Genomic DNA, 18,183 nt, shown 5'->3' with positions numbered 1-18,183 from the left:
GTTCCTCACATATTATGGTAGCCTAGTTTGTGCTGAATACAGTGTAATGACACTTGTGTCATTAATATGTTTATGAACAACTGAAAAAAGCACAAATGTCAGGGTATGTCAAAACTTCTCCAGGCCCCAAATCAGCCTCAGACTCCAGAGGGTTAATGCCTCACAATAAAAAAAGTAGTCAGAGTGGTGTTATTTTTATAATTTGTCAAGTGACTTATAACACTAATCCAAAACATGCTGGAAAATACTTCAACTAATATAAACATGACAACTATTTTTGTCCACTGGTGTTTTACAACAATAACTTAGTTTTGCAATGCTCTTCTGGCTAAGAAATTTCAACTACTAAAGCACAACTAAACCTCTCATCTCCTCCATCACTGATGTCCTAAATTACATAACATTTTACAATAACTGTTTTGCAATCGAGTTAGTAGGAAAGCAAAATTAGAAACACTCAGAGTTCCCATCAGTGCTTGCAAGATAAATTTTACTTTCATAATGCATTAAACATGCTAATAAGTTTCAAGAAAATGCTTCAATGACCTTAATTCTCAAGGAAAAATGTCCCACAGAATTCTTGATTTATGAGGGCACCAGAATAGGGAAGCCAGAGGACAATTCAGCCATCTGACAAAATTCTATTCAGAATCAGAATCAGAATCAGAATCAGAAAGAGCTTTATTGCCAGGTATGTTGTTTACACATACTAGGAATTTGTTTTAGTGACAGAAGCTCCACAGTGCAACAGAGTAACAGCGACAAGACAAGACACATAATAAAAAGAATAAAATAATAATATACAAATTTACAAGATAGACAAAGTGCAAAAAAAGCAAAAGAAAATATATATTATAGACAATTGTATGTACAATTATGTGTGCAAATTGAGATATAAATAAGTGTTTTAAGTAAATAATGTGTAATAGTGTTATGTGTTCCGTGTTTGTCAAGTGTTCATGAGATGGATTGCTTGAGGGAAGAAACTGTTCCTGTGTCTGGTCGTTCTGGTGCTCAGGGCTCTGTAGCGTCGACCGGATGGCAACAGTTCAAAGAGGGAGTGTGCTGGATGTGAGGGGTCCAGAGTGATCTTCTTTGCCCTTTTTCTCACTCTGGATAAGTACAGTTCTTGGAGAGTGGGGAGGGTTGTGCCAATGATTCGCTCAGCAGACCGGACTACCCTCTGTAGTCTTCTGAGGTCAGATTTGGTAGCTGAGCTGAACCAGACGGTAATTGAAGTGCAGAGGATGGATTCGATGATGGCAGAGTAGAACTGTTTCAGCAGCTCCTGTGGTAGGTTGAACTTCCTCAGCTGGCGAAGGAAGTACAACCTCTGCTGGGCCTTTTTCACAATGGACTCGATGTGGTTGTCCCACTTCAGGTCCTGGGAGATGGTGGTGCCCAGGAACCTGAATGACTCCACTGCTGCCACAGTGCTGTTCATGATGGTGAGTGGGGGGAGAGCAGGGGGGTTTCTCCTGAAGTCCACGGTCATCTCCACTGTCTTGAGCGTGTTGAGCTCCAGGTTGTTAAGACTGCACCAGACAGCCAGCTGTTCAACCTCCAGTCTGTAAGCAGACTCGTCACCGTCCTGGATGAGGCCGATCAGTGTGGTGTCATCCGCAAACTTCAGGAGCTTGACAGAGGGGTCTTTTGAGGTGCAGTCGTTGGTGTACAGGGAGAAGAGCAGTGGGGAGAGAACACAGCCCTGAGGGGCGCCGGTGCTGATGGTGAGGGTGAAATAGAATCAATTTGTGAAATAGAATAGGGTGAAATAGAATCAATGAAATAGAATCAATTTAGTGCTTTATCAGAACCAGAGCTTCCATTATTGAATGGTCACTCTTAAAGCCCCACAATATATTGGCAAAGATGGTGCAGTGCTGATTAGAGAACAAAAAGAATAACAACTGATAGTGATGCTTGGCCTCAACAGCGCTATCTAGATGGTCAAGATGTTTGTCTCTACAGTAAGAAAAGGGAAAACGGGTGTACTCTAGTTAAACAATAATGAGGAGAGAAAGGAGTCATGCTTAATTAGTATATTCAGCTCTTTTGCATTATAGTCTTTTTTGGCAATTAGGCAATGTAGAAACAATAATCGAGTCAACCGAAGTTAGCTATCTGCAAGCTTTGGTTGTAATGAGACAAGTTATGATTTCCTTTTTTAAATTAGATGTTAACTCTACTGTGATTTCAGCTGAAACATGGCTCTGGGCAAATGAGGCTGGACATAATTAACGTGCTAGTTAGGATAGAAATAAACATCCAAATGTAGGTCAGTGAAAAATTTACAAGATCCCAAACTCTAATGCAACTGAACCATTTGCTATTCATTAAAGCAGATGAACCCTGTTTATCAGTAGATGCTATAGTACTGTTGTCTTTAATATGGCCAGGGAACAGGTGGAGGGATGGTCTGCGTCCTGTACCCCTGGAGAGAAAGGTCTGTCTCACACTCACTCTCACAAAGGCCTGACGAAGAGTATAGTCCCAGCAGGGTCCAAAATTCACCCAAACAAAAGCAGTGGGAATTGAGAAAATTTACACCATATGATTTGCATGATTTCAAACAGCGTACCAAACACTCCTCTTTCTTCCATTCGTCGGAAAACAGGAAATCCTGCCTCAACATTTATGTCATTGATTGAGTCAATGTTATGTCAGCACTTAAAATTAAATAAATAGAAGAAAATGAAAGTCAATACATTTTTGTGTGTCAATTTTTGCAACCAACTAGCAACAGTAAGTATCAAATCATTAAAGGTGCCCTAGAACGTTCTTTCACAAGATGTAATATAAGTCTAAGGTGTCTCCTGAATGTGTCTGAAGTTTCAGCTCAAAATACCCCATAGATTTTTTAAAATTAATTTTGGGACATCATTAACTATGCACCGATTCAGGCTGCGGCCCCTTTAAATCTCGCGCTCCCTGCCCCCCCGAACTCACGACTATAAAACAGTGCATAAACAAAGTTCACACAGCTAATATAACCCTCAAATGGATCTTTACAAAATGTTCGTCATGCATACTGCATGCATGCATCGGATCATGTGAGTATAGTATTTATTTGGATGTTTACATTTGATTCTGAATGAGATTGATGGTGCTCCGTGGCTAAAGCTAACATTACACACTGTTGGAGAGATTTATAAAGAATGAAGTTGTGTTTATGAATTATACAGACTGCAAGTGTTTAATAATGAAAATAACGACGGCTCTTGTCTCTGTGAATACAGTAAGAACCGATGGTAACTTTAACCACATTTAACAGTACATTAGCAACATGTTAACGAAACATTTAGAAAGACAATTTACAAATATCACTAAAAATATCATGATATCATGGATCATGTCAGTTATTATTGCTCCATCTGCCATTTTTCGCTGTTGTCCTTGCTTGCTTACCTAGTCTGATGATTCAGCTGTGCACAGCGTGCGTTTGTGATGTGGTTTTCCTCAGCGCATAACTTACATTTCACAGGTGTATTCAAGATCTGTAAATGTTAGAAAGTCATACAAATATTTCCATTTTGCTCTGAGGATTGGACGAACCTTCTGCTAGCAAATCTCCTCTAAACTTTACAGACTTCCCTGAACGAGCGCATTCGCGCCTAACAGACGGAGCACAACAGAATAGGATCGGCATAATTCTGACTAAAATATACATTTTGCTAAAACGTTTGTTGCTGAACAATAAATGTGCCATATGTAGAATTTTAAACTTATAAATAAGTGTATTTTTACGATAGCAGTAACTGTAAAGTGAATATTTGGGGTAATCAAAATAGCCTAGCTAATTAGTCTGTGCTTTTGTTTTTATTTTAATTTTTAGATTGTAATGTTAGCCTACAATGTTAGAATGTAATGTAATTTTCCCTTTTTTGCACATATATAGTGTGCCAGACTATATGGTTACATTCACTATATTTGTTTTAATAGCCTTCAATATGAACACTGTTTGAAGGACAACATTAGGCAGGATGTTAAATTAAGATTTTTTAAAAATACATACAGATTATTTTTCTAAATCCAAATAGAAAAAAAATGTAGAAAATACTGAGATATATACCATATAATCACCATTTAGCCAAAAAAAATACCAAGATGATTTGTTGGTCATATTACCCAGCCCTAACACTGAATAATGCTGCATGTTCAAAGGTACTTCATTCTTTTTTAATTATAGCCTAACTAATTATACAAGTTGTTGTAACCAGGCACAAGCCCTTCAATATATCCTGCCTGAGCTTCCTGTTTCGTTAGAAAAAACTATGAAAACAAAAAAGACAAAAAAGGAAAACATGCAATCAGAAATTAGGTGCCACAAAATTTTACAACAAACTTTTTGGCTTCCTAAAGTACTTGCAATGCAACAGTGACTGTTTTTAAGGCAGCCTGAATTTCTGACGATTCTGCTTCAATCAGAATTGCAATTCCTAAAAAACATTACTGTCACCTGGCCAATTTGGCACTTGGCGAGTGTCCATTTTGGACCTTGTATAGTCTATACTTACAAATGCTTTGGCAACATGACTGGGTGGTCTAAATGAAAAAACACACACATACACACTTCTACACACATTAGCACACACCTGTGATGCAGACAGGTGTGATAAATGCCGTAGGTTACACAGATCTGCAAGTGCACACCTTCTCCCTGGTGGGACTCCCAAACATGACTAATGCAGCAAGACAGCAGCTCTGCGTCTGCACCACAGGATGATTAGAGAGAACTGTTTAGGCGTTTTCTCCGAGGAGAACCTTAAATGTACATGCAGAGCTTCCTTCATGTTTGCTTGAAAAACAGTCCAGCAACTATTAAGACAAATCTGCCGAAAAACACTAATATCTGACTAGCACATCTCAATCAGTCATCCTCTAGCATTCTCAACCACATCCGTCTTTGAACAGTGTCTCAAGATTAAATAACCCACAGACAAAAAGACCTCCATCATGTCTTTTTTCAATTATTCTCAATGCTCTGGATCATATTAAGCAGCACAGAGAAAGACACTGAAACTTGAGATATTATGAGCCTAATTTTTAAGGCATTGTATGATGTTGTAGTCTTAAGAATAGCACTGCCTTCACTTAAATGCACTATGATGACCCAGATTATGTGCCTACAAATTTTTCATTTTATCTCTTTTAGCAGTGACTTTGAAAATTCTTTACCATTTTAAAGTTAATAAACAATATTTTATGCATACTGATCATTATAATTTTGACATGTAAATATATTGTTAGGGATGTGAACTGTAAGGACCTGAATGATTCTAGCACTTTTCAGTCTCGTTTCATGCCATATTGTTTAGCCAAATCAAAACCACAAGAATATCTAACCATGATATACACCAAACTACAATGCTGCATAGAAGAGCTGCATGATTAATCGTTCGTAAAAGATCGGAATCGTAAAAGATCACAATCTCGATTCAAACACCCATGCGATCCCATTCCAATTAAATGACAGCAATTTGCCTGTGTCTATCAAACCTTATAGACACATTCACCCCGGAGCATTAAAATCTGTGTGTGCTGCCGCTGACCCAGAGAAAGCAGTTATCATAAATAAAGTTATGGACAATATTATAATTCAACAATATCGTTATTTCTGTGTTACATTCATATTATCACATAAGTACTGGAATAAAAGTTTATGGTTCGGATAAAAACACTGATGTCTATAGTAGCGATCAAAATAGAGCAAATCACTTTTTGAAAATAACTTGGCACTTCAAATAATGATTATATCATTACATCTTTATGCCACCAGGTGGCAACAAGTGACTGTTAAAACAAACGTATTTGTCATTGAATCATTCATTCAAGAGATTGATTCAAAAACGCTTATTATCCAGTAATGACACAAGTGAAGTATTTGAGTGAGTCATTGAATCATTCATTCAAACCTAGTTTTTTAAAAATAATTCAGATTAATTAAACATTTTAAATAGACTGCAGCAATTAACATTTTGTCAGAACCTCTAGTAAATTACATGTTATTTTGTTGTTCGCTCAGAATCTTGGGAAAATCGTGATCTTTGTTTGAAACAAAAAAAAAAAATCATGATTCTCAATTTATCCAGATAGTCCAGCTCTATTGTAAAACAAGCATTACTTGCAAAATGTATCATTTACTAGGCTATATGACAACACTTTATTTTTGTATACTAAAAAGGAAATAGTATGTCTTATGAAAATGATGAGCTATCTGTGCATTATACATTTTAATCACTGATGCAGTTAAAACAGCAAAGTTCAAAAAACATTGGTGCTATCCCTACTGACCAGATAGGTCTTGTAAACATGGTTGGGATCACACAATACAAAAGTGATAGATATCATTTGCAAAAAAATAAACAAGCTCCAACCTTTAAAACAAGAGACCTAGCACCTTTTTTCTTTAATGCTGTAGCTGCCATTAAAACTTACTGCACCAAATTCCTGCGACTTGCACCTTCCTCGCATTTACCAGCATCGGCCCAGTGCCCAGAGGCAGAGCGACACCGTCCACACACAACCTAATAGGAAAAGCCACTTCCTCTCTAGCAGACGGTACTCATAATGTCATGACAGCACCGAAAAAGCATAACACATCTTCGCACCTACTATAATTGAAGCCATAACAGAACACGTATTGTCAATGTCGGACTGTGTAGCGTAAAGCCAGCATTTGTGGGCAACAGATGGGCACTGCAGCAGGTGAGAGCATGATGCTCATATTCAGCCATCAAATGCTTACTTTTCAATGCATTTCACAAATATCGCACAATTTTTGAATGTTATGATGCCTAATGCTAATTTAAGCAGAGACATCATGCATTAATCATTGAGCACAATGGGAAACAGGCAGACAGAATAACTCCCTGTGCAATATGGTTATGCCTCTCAACGCAGCAAGCAGATGCCGAGACAGGAAAGACAAGGAGACGGAAAGACAGAATTCCCTTTCGCCCGCACAGTACACACACACACACACACACACACACACAGACTCACGCTTAGGTGGGGAGCAGGATGAGATGGAGAGGAAAGCAAAGAGAGAGCTCGTCTTGTTGCTTGACTACGCACCTCTGCCGATGCCTGATGCAGTGTTTCCTGCTCGGCGAGGCTGAAGAAGAGTTGGGTGGGTGCAGCCAGATTGCCTCCGCCGAGCGTCAGGAACGACGACGAGAGAGAGAGGTAGGGAGGGGGAGATGAGACGGGAATGGTGAGTGGGTTTATCCTCCACGCTACCCTGTCAATGTGTGTGCCTGTATGCCTGAGTGCATGAGTGTGCTCGTGAGAGGGGGCGGATGGGAAGGAGAGAGAGACCGAAGCGGCGTGTATGTGTGAGCGAGTCTCCCGAGACAATGCCAGTGAATAGAGACTGAGGAACACAGTAGATGCGTTAAACGCAGGGTCCCTCCCTCTTACATCACGCTAACACAGCGCTCTGCACAGTCAGCGCAACATCTAACCATATGGAGGAACAACGGGTGCAAAGAGGAACAGAGAAAGAGAGAAAGAAAGAAACAAGAAAGGAGACACAAACAAATTTAAGATAGCATATTTGAAATGTCTTCATAAAAACCCACTGCAAAGATGTGTTTGGACAGGTACAGGGTTCTGGAAATCGCTCCACACGCATTTCTTCAACATTATGTTGGACTTGATATATTTGCTGAGTCGAAGGACACATCACAGGTGTGTGGTGAAATACACTGAGCCTCTTTTAAAGGACGAACTTCAAAGACAACATTAAACAGCATTTACAATGCATTCAGCTTCCATAATCTGAAATGTATCCTTGTGAAAGAGAATTCGGTGGAAAATAACAGAGTGGGATATCAGGATTTGATTTGCTTATTAATATTGATTTTAGTTCAAATCTTTCCCCACCCACGCAGCCATACTTATATGAGCAAAAATTTTGTTTTAGAGGTATTTCAATATTGTCGTTTACTATTGTGAAAAACGGTTTAATTTCCACATAATGTATGTGTAATTAAATTTAATTAAAGTCCCTCTGTGGTGAAAATCAAGTTTTTAATGTTGTTTATATGTCTAATGTGGTATTTTTAATATGCTTTAAGACAAACCATGTGTGAATTCATAAGTCAACACCATTGCTGAGTATTTTCTCCTTAAAACTGCAGTGATATAAAGACAGTTTTAAGCATATCATTAATGATGAAAGCATTAGCAACACATTATTAGTAGTTTGATAACGTAGGCAAGCAAAAGGCTAATCATATTAATTACCATTATGTGTCCAACGTTGTAAAAAGCGATACCATTGTGCAGCATTTACATCAGTAAGTTGACCAAGTGGATCTCTGAGCTCGTGCGAGTGAGTGGAGGTGGGGCTAATTAGCATATTCATAGATCCACGTATACTAAATGAAGCATGGGTGTATAGTTACATTCAAGCTATTTCAAGGCATGAAGAATTTATTTCACAGTTTAAATAAGGGATAAAATTATTGACAAAAGGGGGATACAAACTATATATTTGTTTGATAATGCATATATTTGCAATATATACACAATAAAAAAGTGCATAAAATTTACTCTTTTTAAATGCTTTTTGTAATTTTAACAGATTAAAAAAAAAGTTTATTTCATTATTAAAGGGGATGCTAGTTGGTAAGTGCAGAAAAAAAAAGAAGAAGTTTTTAAATCATCCCTAGCACTATAACACGAAATCCCTTATAAAAATAGACTGTGTCCAATGGTATTGCCTTTCCTTTATTTCAGTTTCTGCACTATAGATCATCATCTCATTTTCCACACAGATTGTATTAGCACATGCTTTAGTTTGAGACGTTTGCCCGGAGCCTTGGGGACTGCAGCAACTCTAGCATTGCATACTACTGTGTCGCTGGTCCTTGGCTCACATCCAGTCCAGCCATACTACAGCAGATCTCTTTGCCCCGTTTCTATTCCCATCTTTGCAGCACGGCCAAAAGGAAACACCTCTACATTTAGTCTAAGTGCTATGAGTGCTACGCAGGATACAGAACAGTGTAAGAATAAATGCATTCTTGAAGACCACAGTAGTCTATTAAACATTCACAAATCCATATGTATATATAATGTATAAGTAGGATGAGCAAAAAGATAATTGGGATGCTGTCTGAAAAGACTCAACAGTGTTTGATGGACAAGTAATAACATTAAAAATCAGTTTCCTTTTAAACAGAAATCCATTAACCATCATTTTAATAGGTCTACAGGCAAAACAGCTCAAGAGGTTGTCGTCACATCAGGAAAGAAATAAATCATTTTAAAACAGCCACCACAGAAAAATGTATACAGGTTTCCCTGAAAACTATATTATCAGTTACGCCTGTGAAGGCTGTGATGAAAACTCAGAATGTCACAAAAAACAAACAAACAAAAAAACAGCGAAGCTGAAATTGCTACATGGGACAAGAACAGTTCTTACACATGAAAATGCCCTGAAGCATTTGTCAATACATTTCTCATATAATAGCAGGTTCAACATTGTACACTGTTCTTTCCCTGACTCTAAGATTAAAGAGCACTTAGAAAAGACAAAAAATTGTCATAGCACCAACCAACATCCACAGCCTTCCCACTGTGGAATTCTCATGATGTCAAAAGAGGCATTTTCAATACCTGCAGGAACTGCGGTCCATTTCTCAGCTGGAAAACAATAGTTTGAGAAAGGAATGGAGCAGGTGAGCTCATTTTCAGCAAACTGCTGTAATTCTAAGAAAGATAATTAACATAGCCTTGACCTTGAAAAGATACAACAGTAAATCACATGCTGAGAACGACCAAGTCATTTTTGCCCATTATGGGTAGAGTATTCAAAATCCAAGTCCCTTCAGCAATGGAAATTTACGAATTACATTTACACAGCTAATTACATAACCATAAATAACACACAAGTAACTATTATAATGATGATCATCGTACCATCTGACAGGTTTCTAATTAACCCCTGCAATTGAAAATGTCATGGAGATAAAATATGACAAATTACAGCAATCAACTATCCATAATATTTCAGAAAACACTGGAAATCACATCACATCACTCCAGTAAGCTCTAATGACATTAAGGGCATCCCAAGGACAGGTGAGAGAATCTCAATGTCCCTTACACTGAATTGAAAAAATATATATATATATATATAAATCACTATGAAGTAGCACAACCATGCTCTTTTGGTCACAGTTTGAGACAAATATAACCATTAAACTGCATAAATTCTAAAAGCCCATTCACACAAAAAACCATAACTACTATACAGTTATAGATAAGTATAACAATAATTACATTAGCATTAGGGCTGGGTATCGATACATATATCTTGACTGGATTGGATTCTGATTCACAAGATTTCAATTCAATTCGAATTCAATTAATTAAATTTTCACTGGCACCACCACAAAAAAGTAATAAATGAATAAAATAGCTGTTAGTTTGTTGTTTTTGAGCCATGTATCCTTGTATTGTAATAAATAAGGCTATGACCCCAAAATTTTAGATACCAGTGAAATTTAGGCCTAACTTGAAAAGTAAGTATGATGGAGTTGGACAATGATGCCTACAGAGCCAGATAATATATGCTGCATAGAGAACAGGCATAGTTTATTTTAATTACAGTTTTAACTTATGTTGTCATCTTGCTTTTATCCACTATTAGTACAAGCCTGTTGTAGTGGACGCCATCTGAATGATGACCAAAACTTTACTGATGAGTTTTATGACGTTTATTATACTCCACACAAAATGTGAAGCATCTGTTTTCACTCCAGAAAATCATTGTATAAGAGCTAAATAAAACAGCACAAGAATTGCACATTAAAGTCTTATCCATAAACTCTCTCTCTCTCCCTTGTATTATCATCATCATACACAGCAAATTACACAAAAACACTAGTTAAAACTAACAGTAAACAAATACAGACCTCATGGCTTTTCAGGGAATGCTTAATAAACTGGTGAACCTTATGTCCATAAAACTACTACGATGAAAATTAATAAAGTGCATGCTCTCCCTTTCATTACTGTTGTAACCAGTATCACTCCGGAGACTATAAGCTGGATCAGTTTCCTTAAGTAACAACTTTTTAGCAAAAAAATGTTTTGTATTGTCCCTTCGTACTAAGCAGTCTGGTGTAAAATGATTTGCGGGAGTACATGAAAACTGTTATGTTCACTCTTACATCCAACAACAAAACACCCGAGTTGCTTACCAAACATTCTTGTCGCTACAGCGGTGCACAGTGTACAACTCGCTTATCAAAAGTCTTGGGCGGGCCTGTACAAACTGATGTCACTTTGTACAGAATCTGTGAACTATTTGCTAGAGTCTAGCCGCCAGCTCTCTACTGTACAGCTACTCAAGCAGGAAGCAGTGCTGCAAAATATGTTAATATTCCAGAAATATCTTTGAGGAAGAGAGGAGGCATTCACGGTCCATCTTTTCTAGATTAATTCATATTATTACAATGTCTCCAAATTGTGCATTTTTCAAGGGCAATCCTCAACTATGCAGGGCTCGACAATAAGGACTGCCCGATGGCCTGGGGCCAGTTTGAACGATGTTCGGGACAGTAGACGGAACTGCCACTTGCCAATCAGGCCAGTGCTGTAGGGTGTACGATATATCGTCTATGAAAGTGGTTCCCAAACTTTTTAGCTTGGAGTACCCCCTGAAGGGATTACCATCCTTCTGCGTACCCCCTTTCTTCCACTTCGATTGCAGTCACACCTTTACCATTAAGGGACAATATTTGCCCCCTAAATTGATTTTTCAGTGCATTTTTTTTACCTTTCTGAATAACTTTATAAAATAAATACTGTTTTAAATAAAAATGTTCAATAGAGAAATATGCAATGATGGTAAAACTAAGTAAAACTTTTAAATATTAAACTAAAACCGCCAGTAGGTGGCAGCAAGTCGCTGTTTTTATGAGTGAGTCATCGAGTCATTCATTCAGTAATGAAGCAAGTGGCTGTAAATGAATCATTGACTCACGATTCGTTCGAAGCTGCAGAATTTGTTCGCGAAACACAGACGTGTGTTGTAGTTCTGCTGTGGTCGTTAGAACTATTATTTCATTGCAAAATAGAGTAAATACTGACAGTACTGTGTTTAAAATGTACGTTTTATTTTTTGACCTGTTGTATAATAATGTCACGTTTGCAGTGGATATTTGGGAACAATTGCATTCTTGCATGTTATCATCATTAAATTCAAGAACTCACACAAGGTATGTTTTTGTATCGGAGAAAGTTTGAGTCTTAAATCGAAATTAATCCACTGTCTGTGTCTATATTTGTTCTTCATGCGAGTAAGTGCTAAATCCCTACTTTTACAAAGGTGCATTGTCGAGAACGACAGCAATTTAGCGCGATTTAAGAGCAGATTCAGCACGCAGTCTATCATATGGATGCTGCTTCTGTGGATACAGTCATTTTTGACTGCAACTGATGAGGTAATTTGATTAAATGTACTGGATTTACGACATTTTGGCAGTTAGAAATACATGCTCGATTTTAATATTATTTTAAGGTAAAATTAAATGAACTACTCAGCATTTTGTTCGCGTACCCCCTCTTGTCACCTCACGTACCCCCAGGGGTACGCGTACCCTAGTTTGGGAACCACTGGTCTATGATATCTCAATTGTTGATTTAACAATCTGAAATTATCGAGTATGTCCCTCACTTTACAAAAACCAAACAAAAACACCCACTGAGTGCATGCATGCACTACGTGACGTAGTCTGGTAGGTTATAGTGTGCATGCATATTTAGTAGGGCTGTGCTCAGAATATCGATACAACGATACATCGTCATGAACTCCTGACGATGCGCGTATCGATATAGCAGCTGCCGTATCGAGTCTGTCTTGCTTTTAAATCTAGCCAATCACGTGATGTCAATTGACGCTAGCAAGCAATGCAAGCACACATTCACGTTTCTGTGAGCTTTCATTCGTAAATAATCAGCTGTTTTGTCGCGAATGTGAACAGGAAATGCGCTCTCGAACGGAGAAACACGCGATCTCCAAATCATCGATCAAAGCGTGCTAACGTTTTAGGACAGGTCGATGGTATATAAATCATGCCCGAACGTTAGCGTTTGTCAATCAAGCCAAACCGTCCATTTAGAAACCGAGAAATTTGGAGGCCGATCTCTCAGGTTGACGCGCGAGCTGGCTTGACTTAAGTTTTCGTGAGGATATAGTTTATGGACTGTTTTGATTTCGGTAATTACATCTAGAAAGGTAAAAGCAGTGATGACATATATAATAGAGATATCTGAAAGCGAAACGAAAGTGATATTGGCCTCGTCCAGTGGGGAGGACGCACGAGAGGAGACCTGCGCATTTAATTGGTATGTGTAGCTATACTGTAATACTGCATTTACAGTGCTTATCAGTGGCATGCACTTTGATCGTGAAAGTGAAAGTGCCCTTTGCGGTCACATCACATCATTTATATCTTGTTAACATTAGTTAATGCACTGTAAACCAGCATGAACAAACAATCAACAACTGTATTTTTTAATAACTAACATTAACAAAGATGAACTAATACAGTATGTATTGCTCATGGTTAGTTCATGTTAATACATTATCTGATGTTTAATAAATGAACCTTATTGTTAAGTGTGTATTGTAAACTCATGTAGCCCATATTTTGTAGACCACGTTAATAAAAACGTATGTTGTTCTAGAACATATTTTGAGTTGATATCCAAAAAAATCATTTTTACAGATGGAAAAAAAACAGGCAGTATAGACATTATTATAATATTATAGCCGATATAATTAACCAACTTAGTTTTCTTACAGTCAACTTACTGTTGCAAGTGAAATTAGTCATTGAGCTTTGTTGATATGCTTCAGTGTCACTATAATTGTCAATTCAGTTACTGAGGGAGTGACTTTAAAAGAAGCTTTTTTGTGACAATTTTTTTATATTTAATTTAAATCATTGGTTTTTTTAATGACAAAAACAAAATAGTTTTTCAGTTATCACGACTGTTATAACACTGGTTATTCAATAAACACATATTACTGTTACTAAACTCTGCTCAAAATAAATTTAAATTCTAAATTGAACCATATCGTGATACGTATCGTATCGTGGCTTTAGTATCGTGATGCGTATCGTATCGTGACATTGTTGGTGATACACAGCCCTAATATTTAGAGTGCACGATTTCACTGCGTGATTTAGTGTACTACTGAAATGCCTTTAGAATGCCCCCAGAATTCAAGATAAGGGACAAAAATTACCCCGTATATCATTTATATTTATATAATTTAATATAGTTAACCAATATTAAACAAAGAGCGCCGTTTTTCTCCAAATATCAGCATGATTACAAATTATATTGATTTTATACAGCGTACAGTTAAATGAACAACAACCTAATATCAAATGATTTACATTTTAGACACCAAATCGCTGGTTTCGCTCTATTTCGCCTACGAAAATAGTTCCAGCATTGTTTTGCGTCTCTGACTAACACTTCCTGAATGAATCAGCCGCTTGAATGAATCAGTTGAATCTAAATGACATTCGCTGCCACCTACTGGCGGGTTTAATTTCACGTTTAAAGTGTCTTTTCATTTTATAAATAATTTCAAACAACGTATTTAACGTTTTATATTTTCAACATTTCAAAAAATTATTTATGCATCTGTAACTGCTCGACTGATTAACGTATAATAAAGTTTAATCTATCTTTATATACACTAGATTACAATTTCTGTACCTTAAACTCTCCTGTTTATGAAAAACTTGAAAAGCATCGATTATTTCATTTATATGCTTGTTCTGTTGTAATTATTTTTGCTATTACTCATAATTGGTTTATTTGTTACTATTTTATTACTTACTGTTTATTTGTCTAACAATATTTAAAATTTAAGTGAGTTAATCTAGTAGCTTTTGGTGTTATAACCCTATTTATTAAGGTTACACGTATTAAAAACAACAAAAACAATAACTAGGCTTATTTTATAGGCCCATTTTCTTTTCTTTTACTTTATTAATGTTTTGTTGTTGTGGGGCAAGTGAAAATTTTGGCGGGGCAAGTAAAGATTTGACCCATTGGCCCAATCTGGCCAGTAGAAAAAATGCCTGTAATGCAGGCTATTATATATCACAAGCACTGTGGTACCAGCAATACTCTTTGTGCTGCATTTGTGTGCAATGTTACTCTTTTGTTTGGATGACTCCTGGCAGTACACTAGTCCCAAATGCAGCTTGTTAAAAGATGAGTAAGACAGTGGTTTCTATTTATACACTGTTTTGCAGTGCTGCAGCGGAATGGAGCAGAGGCCAGCAAAAAAAAAAAAAAAAGAAGATAAAGAAGAAAAAAAAAAGATGCACTTGCATGCAGCATGTGAGGAGAACTCTTGACTCTTCACCTTCCTGTTCCTGCACTCGAGTTGAGAAGAGCACATTCACATGTGGCTTGAGGGACGGTCTCAAATAACTGCAGCCAAGCTGAAGTGTGAAAACAGTGGAAGCCAATTTTTTGACAAAGCAAGTGCATTTCCGACTGATTGCTGTATACAAAAAAAGTGAATACTAAAATATTCTAACTTTATACAGCATTCTATCACCTATTTTAGCAACTTAAAAAAAAGTTAAATTATAAATTCTAGTTATCTACCATTTTCACAATACACTGCCAGCGACAAAATCATTCAATTTAAAAAAGAGCTTCCAGCAGTGGGCTATATGAGCAACTATTGCAGACAGGGTGTGGCCATATCCAAAAACTTAAGCATACATTTTTATGCAAATGCAGAGCAACTTGATGCAGCATCTACCAATGAGAGTGAAGGCACCCTTGCTGTGACTCTTTTAGTAGGCATTCCAACTTCACAGCAGTATCCAACTGCATCAGGCACTCCCATTGGTGGTCACACCATTATGTCACTGCTCATTTGCATAAAGTTGAGCTCTGTCAGTGTGAAGGAAATGCATTTCAGACATGGATTCATTCAAGTCAATCTGTCTGGTCAAAAATCCAGGTATATCATGTCAGCAAATGTGAAAAAACTCTCCTCAATATCCTTAAAGGTGCCCTAGAACCCTTTTTGACAAGATGTAATATAAGTCTAAGGTGTCCCCTGAAAGTGTCTGTGAAGTTTCAGCTCAAAATACCCCATAGATTTTTTATTATTCAATTTTTTAACTGCCTATTTTGGGGCATAATTAAATATGCGCCAATTCAGCGTGCTTCCCCTTTAAATTCTCGTGCTCCCCGACCCCCAAGCTCGCAACTCTATAATATATTGCATAAAGTAAGTTCACACAGCTAATATAACCCTCAAAATGGATCTTTACAAAGTGTTCGTCATGCAGCATATCAGATCATGTAAGTATGGTATTTATTTGGATGTTTACATTTGATTCTGAATGAGTTTGATAGTGCTCCGTGGCTAAAGCTAACATTACACTGTTGGAGAGATTTATAAAGAATGAAGTTGTGTTTATGAATTATACAGACTGCAAGTGTTTAATAACGAAAATAACGACATGGCTTTGGTCTCCGAGAATACAGTAAGAAACAATGTTAATTTAACTACATTTAACAGTACATTAGCAACATGCTAATGAAAGACAATTTACAAATATCACTAAAAATATCATGGATCATGTCAGTTATTATTGCCCCATCTGCCATTTTTCGCTGTTGTCCTTGCTTGCTTACCTGCATAAAGTCTGTTGATTCAGCTGTGCTGCTCCAGACATTAATACTGGCTCGTCTAATGCCTTGAACATGGGCTGGCATATGCAAATATTGGGGGCTTATGTATTAATGATCCCGACTGTTCCTTCACAGTCTGTGTTATGTTGAGATTCGCCTGTTTTTCAGTGGTCTTTTGCCCAAATCAAATTTACATATGAAGGAGGAAACAATGGTGTTTGAGACTCACTGTATGTCATTTCCATGTACAGAACTCTAATTATTTAACTATGCAAAGATAAATTCAATTTTCAATTCTAGGGCACCTTTAAATGCATTCTTATAGTTCAAACAGTAGGTCATGTGTTCGACTTCCAGGGAAGGCATGTACTGTATGTATACCCTTGAATGTAATGCAAGTCACTTTGTATAATGCATAAATGTAATGTTAAAAATTAATTTGTGCTACATGTTTTCTTAGGCAGCTCCCTCACAAAAAAAGTACCATGATAACCATAATTTCCACCATAATACCACAGTGTTTGTTATTTTAATTAAACTAACTTGGTACTAGCCAATGTCATCAAACATAAAACAATTGACAAAATGAAAGTTTCTTTCACCATCTAAGCTTTTTTTATGTTTTGCAGTAGTAACAGTAAAACAGGTGTTTAGCAACCATGGTAAACACTGATGCGAAAGATATCCTGCAAAACCCATCTATACTTATCGAGTTATAAAAAACATTTAAAACATGGTGAACAAAAATATGTTTTATATTTATTATTATTATTATTATTATATGGAAGCAGATGTTGACTCCAGCTGCTGCTCATCACGAACTGACAGTTCAAGCTCACATCAAAACTCAAAAATCAAACCTCTGAGACGACAAACTAGCTAAAAAGAAGGCGAATAGTAAACTACAACAGAAATTTGTTTATCATTTCCGAACTTTACAAGCTGTATCCTGACATAACGTCCTCATATATGCGGAGATAACGGTAGCTCAACGTCAACATATGAAATATTCAGCAAAATCTTTAGTCGTGACTGATTTCTTTCAGTTGAACAGCGATATAATAACGTATTCTTACCTTACAGATGGATAAGAGTTCATTAAATATGACGTTTATCGGTTTTTTCCTTTAAAAACTGCTTTTTGTGTGATGTCGCGCGATAGTTCAGTCAGAGGGACGTTGGACAAGCTGCAACGAGTGACTTTTTTTGCCGCTTTCACACTCTCGCCACGCGCTACAAAAGACACACTCGCGCTGCGTAGGGACGCTCCTATTGGCTGGTTGAGACGCACCGCGACAAGGCAGCGGCGGTTGATTGGTTGGCCTTTCAGGACGTCACTGGAAATATGTTACAAGCGACCAATAGTTATGCAGGCCTTTTCAATACACATTATCGTCAAATAAATAAATAAATAGATAAATTATATATACATTATTTATTGTATATTATATACATTATACATTATATTACTTTATA

At 37.0% G+C, this 18,183-nt stretch overlaps 1 protein-coding gene across 4 annotated transcripts in view; it reads right to left on the bottom strand.

Annotated features, from left to right (window-relative positions):
- Positions 1-17,934, bottom strand: part of kcnab2a (potassium voltage-gated channel subfamily A regulatory beta subunit 2a) — a 111,773-nt gene extending 93,839 nt beyond the window's left edge. For 2 of the 4 annotated variants that reach the window (XM_048172121.1, XM_048172124.1), the window contains exon 1: positions 17,784-17,934. The gene's annotated coding sequence lies outside the window, so the exon portion shown is untranslated. Of the gene's footprint in view, positions 1-7,005; positions 7,805-17,783 lie in introns of those variants that run through there. The other 2 variants (XM_048172123.1, XM_048172122.1) reach the window with 2 other exon arrangements.
- Between the last annotated feature and the right edge of the window lie 249 nt (positions 17,935-18,183).

This window comes from Megalobrama amblycephala, linkage group LG21, assembly GCF_018812025.1.
Source record: "Megalobrama amblycephala isolate DHTTF-2021 linkage group LG21, ASM1881202v1, whole genome shotgun sequence".
NCBI lineage: Eukaryota > Metazoa > Chordata > Actinopteri > Cypriniformes > Xenocyprididae > Megalobrama > Megalobrama amblycephala.
The sequence above is the reverse complement of the archived record's forward strand: the minus strand, read 5'-3'. Positions and strand labels throughout refer to the sequence as shown.